This window comes from Ursus arctos, unplaced genomic scaffold (genome assembly GCF_023065955.2).
Source record: "Ursus arctos isolate Adak ecotype North America unplaced genomic scaffold, UrsArc2.0 scaffold_27, whole genome shotgun sequence".
Lineage (NCBI taxonomy): Eukaryota > Metazoa > Chordata > Mammalia > Carnivora > Ursidae > Ursus > Ursus arctos.
In genome coordinates, this window is record NW_026622952.1 from 15,665,944 (window position 1) to 15,674,619 (window position 8,676).

General features: G+C 40.8%; 1 protein-coding gene across 50 annotated transcripts in view; it reads right to left on the minus strand.

Moving 5' to 3' along the window:
- Window positions 1–4,382, minus strand: part of PCM1 (pericentriolar material 1) — an 80,615-nt gene extending 76,233 nt beyond the window's left edge. For 17 of the 50 annotated variants that reach the window (XM_057303465.1, XM_057303455.1, XM_057303451.1 and 14 more), the window contains exons 1-2: window positions 3,971–4,319; window positions 2,307–2,376 (exon numbers count right to left, since the gene is read on the minus strand). The gene's annotated coding sequence lies outside the window, so the exon portion shown is untranslated. Of the gene's footprint in view, window positions 1–2,306; window positions 2,377–3,970 lie in introns of all 50 variants that reach the window. The other 33 variants (XM_057303467.1, XM_057303458.1, XM_057303450.1 and 30 more) reach the window with 12 other exon arrangements.
- Between the last annotated feature and the right edge of the window lie 4,294 nt (window positions 4,383–8,676).

Here is an 8,676-nt window from a genome sequence, read left to right on the forward strand (position 1 = left end):
CTTTCTAAAAGTGGTACTACTCTTCCTCATCCCCCAGATTCATGAGGAAAGGATCACATTTACAGACCATCTCATTTAACAAATGCTTAACCTTTCCCTTTTGAACAAATCAGTCATCAAAAATATCACTCTCCCTACCGTGGCACCACTTCCTACTGTCCTCTCCAAGACAGTCTTGCACTTTTCTTGGTAATAAATGGCTAATGATTTCACCCTCCACGTCATTCCCTACTTTCCTGATTTTTCTAAGACTGTGAATTGAGATCCAACATCCCTCTTATCTTCTCTATTCCAATACCATTTTCACTCAAGACTGGTAATTTGTCCAAGATTCTGAAGTTCTGAAATCCCTTCTGATCTTAAGTCCTTGCTTTCTACTACTTTCACTTGGTCATTCTTGCTGAAACTGCTTTGGACCCTGCTGCAAACTTCCAGTCCCTTGGCCACTCTTCTTTCCAGGAATCCATTAATCCCTCGCTTCTTTACTCAACCCCAAACACAAACCCAAGTAAGTTGTTCCAAAAATGCCTTGCAAGCATCCTTAACTTCCTCACCTATTTGCCCATTCTATCAATTCAACTCTGGATGACCCCCACTATCTGCTCTCCTTGCTTCTACTCACATACTGTCAAAGAGCAGAGAAATAGTTATAAAATGTCATTGGCTATGTTCACTATTAAGGTATACTATATTATACTGTACACATACAAACACACTTTCAAAATGTAGGTTTGCTCCATGAGATAAGGTACTTTGTCTGTTTTGCTCACTGCCATATCTCTAGTACTTTACAGTCATTAAGTCACTCACTGTAGGCACTCAATTAAATTTGTAAGATGAATGTATTGCTATGTACTTTGCTGGCTTCTAAATGAATTTCCTAGTGAGATTATTACAAACGCTTTCTATTTTTCCCAAGTGTCAAATACACTTGTCTCCTTTACAAAAAGCCAAATACTCTACTGAGAAAATCAAGGTCTTCTAAGGTGAGTTAACATAATTGCCCTATATTTTTATTCCATCTCACCCATCCTCCCTAACGTGTTAAAAAGAAAATTATAACTGGTTTTATAATTCTTTTTATTTTACTGAGTGCCTGCTATATCACTCTAGTGTTAAGAACTCTAATACACACTCACATTTGACCTACCCTGAGTTCAATTTTTCTTGTCCTATTAGTCTTCCAATTAAAGAAAATACTTAAAAGTATAATAAAGATATAAATCAACTGCCAATCTGTATTTTCTCACGATAGTTGGCTTAGTTCATAAGGGAACTTAGGACTTATCTGCTTTCATGGTAAGCAAGGATATACCAGATTATATTTTGAAAATGCAAGGTTGTCTTAAAATTTTAAGAGTGTAATTAAATTCAGACTGTGGCACTTTTCTTAAAAAAGAAATTATTTCTAAAACACTTTTCAGCAAAAATTTCTTCTGATCATCATTTAATTTCTAAAATGTCCTTAGCAAATAATTACTTAACTTTCCCTCAATAAATTTTCATTGACCTTTTTTTGCTGGTCAGAGAGTAACTGTACACAACCAGCATTTGACAATGCACTGTGCATAAAAACTAATGTTTAATTTTAGACACCTAAAAGAAAAAAAGCACAACTTCAGTCAACAGTATATGTAGCAAGTTCAAAAAGTAAAGGAATTTGTGAATAAAAATTTTGAAAAGTCAATTAATAGAAAAGTTGCAGAAAATGACTTAAGATTAAACCGATTTGCAAAGAGAGGCAATCCAATAGCTGTTATAGGACAAATTCAAACTCAAATGGGCTAAAAAATTCTGTGAAGACAAAGACATTTCAAAAGGCATTGCTTAAATTATTCTAGTATTTAATAATTAGGAATGACATGCCTCTTTTCTAGCAAAAGTATGAAAGCAGACCAAAGTGGCATGCCAAAAAGGCACACAGGGCAGCAAACCCAGATGGTCTGTTTACTAAACAGAGTGGGCCCTCAACTATGCACTAGTATGCTGACAGCAGTCTCCATTATAAAGTCTTCCAACTGTGATATAAAGAAAAATAACATAGGGGTGTGTGGGTGGCTCAGTCCCTTAAGCGTCTCCCTTCGGCTCAGGTCATGATCCCAGGGTCCTGGGACTGGGCCCCCACACTGGGCTCCCTGCTCGTTGGAGAGACTGCTTCTCCCTCTCCCTTTGCCTGCCGCTCCCCCTGCTTGTACTCCCTCTCTCTGTCAAATAAATAAATAATATCTTCTAAAAAACCAAAAGACAAAAAAACAAACAAAAAAATCCCCACAAAGAACATAACATATATAATGATGACAAATTACCTGTTTAAAAACTAGTTTTACAGCTCAGAAACGGCTCCTTCCCTGCTTCACACTTCAAAGCTGTTGCCTGCTTGTGATTTAAAAAAAAAAAATCACTTTAATGAATTCTTTACACTATGGACTACAGAACAACAAATACTATATATACATAACATAAATATTTAAAAAATGAACAGAAAAGGAAACATCAAATTTATCAATATTTTAGACTGGTTACTTTAATCCTTTTAGAAAACAATGTGATATACTTAAATGTTTAAATCCCCCAAACTTGTAAGATTCTACCAAACAACGTGATCCATTAGGATAGCTACTTTGGTACGTAATAAAAATCATTAACCCTAATTATCATGTAAATATCTATGCCAACGTTTACTTCTCATATTGTCATTAACTTTCTGCCACTCAAACTATTTAAGAACTTTGTATATCCAATGATTAAAAAAAAAAGCTAGCTACTTAAAAGAAAATAAACTTGTCACCATATACACACAAGGTTTACCTTTAGTTCAAAAACTCAGTATTGTAATGGTTTCCAGCACTCTCACCAAGAAGGTAAGAGGCAAAGAAAAGAGCAGGTGCACCCGAAGCTCTACAACACCCACTCCAGTAACCAGAGAATACCAGAAGGCGGAGTCTGGAAAGCAGTTATGGGGCGGGGGTGATAGGGGTGCCCAGAAAGCCCGCTTCTTCCAACGCCAAAATACGATCCGTTACTCACAGGGCACAGGACACAAACCTCAAACCGTTCAAAAGAGAAGAAAAAAAAAAAAACAGAAAAACAAAACAAAACGGACAAGGCGAGCTCTTGAAGAGTGGGCCGCAGGATGAAAAGTTTGGATGACCCGCCTCCCTATCAGGGCCTACTGTCCAATCCCCAAACACCAGTTTCTGCAAAGCAAGCAATGTTTCCCCGAATCCCCCTTGGCATTTAGTTTTCCCCATCTTAGGCCCTTTCTTACTGGACCTACAGTAGGACATGGAGAAGGGGAGCAATGGGAGGGGGAAGGGAAGAGCTGTTAAATTACCATTCCTCTCGCAAGTATACACCACCTCTTCGCCAAAGTCAGGAACGCCTCTCGCCGCCTTTCTGCTCTAAGAATACCCCAGACAGCAAAAATCCGCTGCTCGCAGCCCAACGCAAAAGTCGCGTCGCTCCTCACCTGGCCTTCTCCACCCAAAATTCTGGACATCGAGAGCCCCACAGAATGGAATTTGGGAATGGGGTGGGAGCGGGCGCAGTCACATACAAGAAGGCCATTGAAGCCCCCTGCTATGGAGAACTAGAGCCCTGTCCCTGGCAACCAAACCACAGCCCCCGCTCCGCTTCCTCCACTTGCAAGGGCCATTCCCCTGGAGCAACCCAGACGCAGGGCGGCCTCCTCCTCGGGGCCAGAAAATGAGGGGAGGGGAGACAACAAGGGGGTTCTGCAGACGCTAACGCGTCCCTAGATGCTGACCCGGAGATCGCGTCGTTCGGCCCGAGTTAAGGGGTGGACTGTCTGCTTAGGGGACCTGAAGCTGGCAGCAAGAAGACCAGAAGCCCACAGAGAGGCGTGGGCCCGAGGCCAGGCCCGACAGGGGCAAGTGTCCCAGAGCCGTTGTTCTCCCGCCCTGCGCCGCGCTGCCCTTGGTTGCCAAGGGCTGGGGACGCGCAGCATTACCTGTAAACGAAGCAGCCGCTCCTGCCAAGGGTGGAGTAGCGGTCAGGCCCTACGACCCGCCAGCGGTCCTCCCTTAGAGACCGCAGCAGGGAGCGCCCACAAGTTCTTTGGCTGCCTAGGGCCCAATGGCCGCCTTCTCTACCTTAGCTACTCGGCGCCAACCGCCGCAGCCACCGCCATCTTAGATCTCATTGTGGTGGGAGAAGAGGGGCGGGGGGACTGCAGAGGGGGCAACGCGCCGTGAGACTGCGCCGTCTCCTCGGCAACGGCCGCGCGGGGGCGAGAACTCGCCCGGGCGGGAGCCGCAGTGCGATCAACGCTCTAGGCTGGAGTCATGTGACCGCCGGAGTCTGTGGTGTCACCTCGGGCCCTTTAGCCTGGCGGCGCTTACACAAACGAACAACCAAAGACTACATATCCCAGAATGCCACTTCGACCCTGGTTTATCAGCGCCGCGCGTCGGTCACGAGAGGGTTAACACACATCCCGGCATGCTGTGAACATCCCCGCGCTGCTCCGAGAGCTGCTGGCTCTGGGCCTGTGCGGAAGTAGATTGAGCCTCCTCCTTAGCTGGAAAAACAGGAGACTCGATCTGGTTTACTGTACGGCTGTCGGCTCCAGACCCCGTCGGAGGGAGGGAAGAAAAACCTAAGTCGCTCTTCTGGTTTTTGCTCACCCACATACGGGTTACGAAGCGATGGAAACAGAAGGGCCTTTGCGATCTAGTGCTGATATTACACGGTGAAGATTAATCATGGGAAGTTAATTGGCTCAACCAATTAACCGTATAGGTAGTCAGTGAGAGAAGCCAAATGTTAATAATGAACACCACCTTGGATTAATGTCCTTCTTTTTCTTTGGAAGAACCAGATGATTTTAATAAAAATTTAGTACAGGGAAATTTTCTCTTGAAACTAGTCCCTGAATTCTGTTTTGATTTATGCTCCCATCTCAGCAGTAGCTCTATCAAGGATGGTAAATTGACAGGTTCTCTCTTGGTTAAAAAAAAAAATTTTTTTTTTCAACTGAGTGAACTCTCAGATCTCATTGGCTTTATTCGACAATTCATGAATTGAGCAGCATTCCATCCAGCAAATAGGAAGGAGATCCTTGGAGCTGTAGAAAGGGAAATGTTTTTAAAGACAGGAAGGGGGTGGAAAAAGGAAATTATTAGCAAAGAATGCTTTGTTTCTGGCAATGTTGCCTTCCCAAGTGGAAAGGAAAGCCCTGACAGATGGATTACTGACATACTGATGACCAAGTAATTCCAGGGTGACTAGTTAAAGGTTATATTACTTGAAACTGCAGTTAGGTTAGGTATTAAGCCTTAGTTGGCTGAGGTGGGGTTTAGCACAAATGACTCCATTTGGGGCCTGCTACTTCCTTTTTAACACTCCTAACACACTGGGAAAAGAAAACAAAAACCTGCGATAATGACTTTTAAGGCCTTTACTGTGCCTATCTGAAAAGTTAAAACACCTTCAATTTTACTTGAGTGCAAGGGCGTTCTATTTTTAGACAATTTGTGAGATGAGTTTGTTTTAAGCAAACAGAGTACAATGAATAATGGGCATTTAGGTTGCAACAACAAATTGTTCTCAATCACCAACAGATATTGTTCAAAAAACCAAAAGAATCGTATCTCAATACATAATTCAGGTAAATAAAACTCTTCCTGAAACTATATTCAGATTCAGTCTCATTGCAATGATCTTTGACACTCATATATTTTTGAGTACATTCTGTGTGTCTAATGTTGGTAATTAAACATAGGTAACAAAAACATAGTCCCTGCCCTTGCAGGGCTAATATTTTAGTGAACGATGGAGATATAGGATGTGATGTAAATAAATTCTGTTTGTAAGAAAAGGTGCTGTGGGAATCCAAAGCACCAAGTGCCCTAGGCCCCATTCTAATTCCACCACTTGATAGTGCTAAGATCTTGAACAAGTTTCTTAACCTTTCTGAGTCTCAATTGCCCCATCTATAAAATGAAGGGGAGGCAATAATAATAATATTGCCTACCTTGCAGGGAATTTCTTTTTCAAGTAGTATTTATTTTGTAGAAGGCACAAGTTAAGTATTTTATTTGTTGTGATTTTCTTAATTCTCCTGACTATCCTGAAGAGATTGATCCCACATTCGTTCTATTTTAGAAATGAAAGGTTAAATAAATCACCAAAATTCTGATAGCTCCAAGTGGTAGAGCCCAGGTGAAGGTGAGGTCTAGTGAACTCATCGGAGGAATTTTTTGATTAAATAAGAGAATGAGTGGAAAAAATTACTAGCATATGGGAGGGCCCCCAAAATATTAGCTATCTTTATTATCATCACCATAATCATCATTTTGTTTATATATACATTATTTTTAAATACGTAGAGGCTATTGTCATTAAAACAATTCAAACGATTCAAAACATTACTTAAATCATTATGATCATTATGCTTTTTAAATTTATGGTCTCTAAAAAATGTCTACTATTATGTCTGTTTAGTGGGTGGAGGAGTCTGAGAAATTTTTACATTAAAAAGGGATCCTCGGGGGGCGCCTGGGTGGCACAGCAGTTAAGCGTCTGCCTTCGGCTCAGGGCGTGATCCCGGCGTTATGGGATCGAGCCCCACATCAGGCTCCTCCACTGTGAGCCTGCTTCTTCCTCTCCCACTCCCCCTGCTTGTGTTCCCTCTCTCGCTGGCTGTCTCTATCTCTGTCAAATAAATAAATAAAATCTTAAAAAAAAAAAAAAGGGATCCTCGGGGCGCCTGGGTGGCTCAGTCATTAAGCGTCTGCCTTTGGCTCAGGGCGTGATCCCAGAGTTCTGGGATCAAGCCCCAAGTCGGGCTCTTCCGCTGGGAGTCTGCTTCTTCCTCTCCCACCCTCCCTGCTTGTGTTCCCTCTCTTGCTGGCTGTCTTTCTCTCTCTGTCAAATAAATAAATAAAATCTTTAAAAAAATAAAATAAAATAAAAAATAGAAAGGGATCCTCAAACTCAAATATGAGCATTACTGATCTTTGGAGAGAACAAGGGAAAGCAAAAACCTGAAAAACTATAAAATTATTCCACCTCTCTAAAACCTTAACATCTAATTCAGAAAATAAACCTTAAGCAAACAAATCAACTTAGTATCGGTAGTGTATGAATATGGCAAATAAATGATACAGACAGTAAGTGCTTTAGAAATTCAGAGAAAAAAATATTGATAAATTGCCTCAGAAATAATGATGGCTCCAGTTTCTGTGTAGGATGAAATTAGGGGCAACAATCTGGTGGAAATGTAGATGGGGAACAAGTGGTCTCTCAGAGATACACGTTGAAACTACCTCTCAGTTTCCCACATTTAAGAACAACTTAATATGTATATTAAACATGGGAGAGGAGGCCTAAATGGAAGCAAGCACACTTCAAACACATAGTAATCCAGAATTAGTGATGGATAACGCAGAACCAGACTGGGTGAAGTAGAGGATTCATATGGATGGGGAACGGGGAGGCAAGAGAAGAAAGCAGGACTGATGAACAGGTTTCTATGTGTTGTACAAACTGTAGAAAATCTTAAATGTTGATCTGAAGAGATTGGGCTTTTCTGTGGATAGTGTAAAATTACACTGAGTCTTTAGAAGAAGAAATGATATAATGAAGTAATTATTTTAAGACTTTAATCTAGTAGCAATGTTTAGAATGAACTAGGGAGAGCAGGAGACGAGGAGAACAGGTGCTAACTGGCCTGAAGTAATTAAGGCCTGGCCTAAGGTAGTCAAGTCAAGGAGTTGGATTCTGATTGGTTGTCATGCTGTGTATATTTAATATGACACTGACGGGGGTGGGGGGTGTACAGTAGAACATTTTGTGCTATATTATTTATCTCTGTAATGTGTTCTGTGTTCTTTTTCACAGTATTTAAGTAGAGTGAGAGCAGAAACCCTGCCGTTTGTAGTTCTTTATATCACAAATGCCTCGCAGAATTCATTTTCCATATTTGGATAGTCAGGAATTTGGTCTCTGAAATAACAGTTTTTTGCAGTACCTAGTTTTAACCTGCAGGTGGTGATAGAACTTAAAGGAAAAATCTTTAGTGCCCACTGTACTATTATAACTGAATTTTATGATTGTTTTTATATGTGATTTTTATACACCCGAGAGAAAATATGACATTTGTGTAAATTATAAAGCACAACAATAAAAGAAACACCCAATAACCCACCACCTAAGCTAAAACCTAGAATATAATCAATCTACTTAAGAATGCCTCGTGCTTTTTTCCAAGCTCATTCCCCCTTACAAAAGTAAATACTATCCTGTATGACCTTGGTGCTGTCATTCTTTGATTTTTCTCCTACAATTATGTGTATATAACCAAAAATAATGTATTGTTTGATTTCACTTGTTTTCAAGCTGTATGTAAACGGCATCATATGTTCTTGCTCGACTTGCTTTTTCATTCAGCGTTGTTTCTGAGATTCATCCATGTTGATGGGTGGAAACACAAAGTCTTAAGAGCAGAATGTAAAATTAACTTTGGAATATTTCTAAAGTTGAATATAAATGATATTATCTTTATTCTTCATATTAGCTTTGTGAATAACTTGATGGAGGAAGGAATTGATTATATAAACAAGGGATCGGTTGAAGTACTCTGACCTAGTTCTTACATTTTTTTGGTTAAATTTAAGTGCTTTACTTCTCTCACTTCATCTAGCCCAGAGTTTC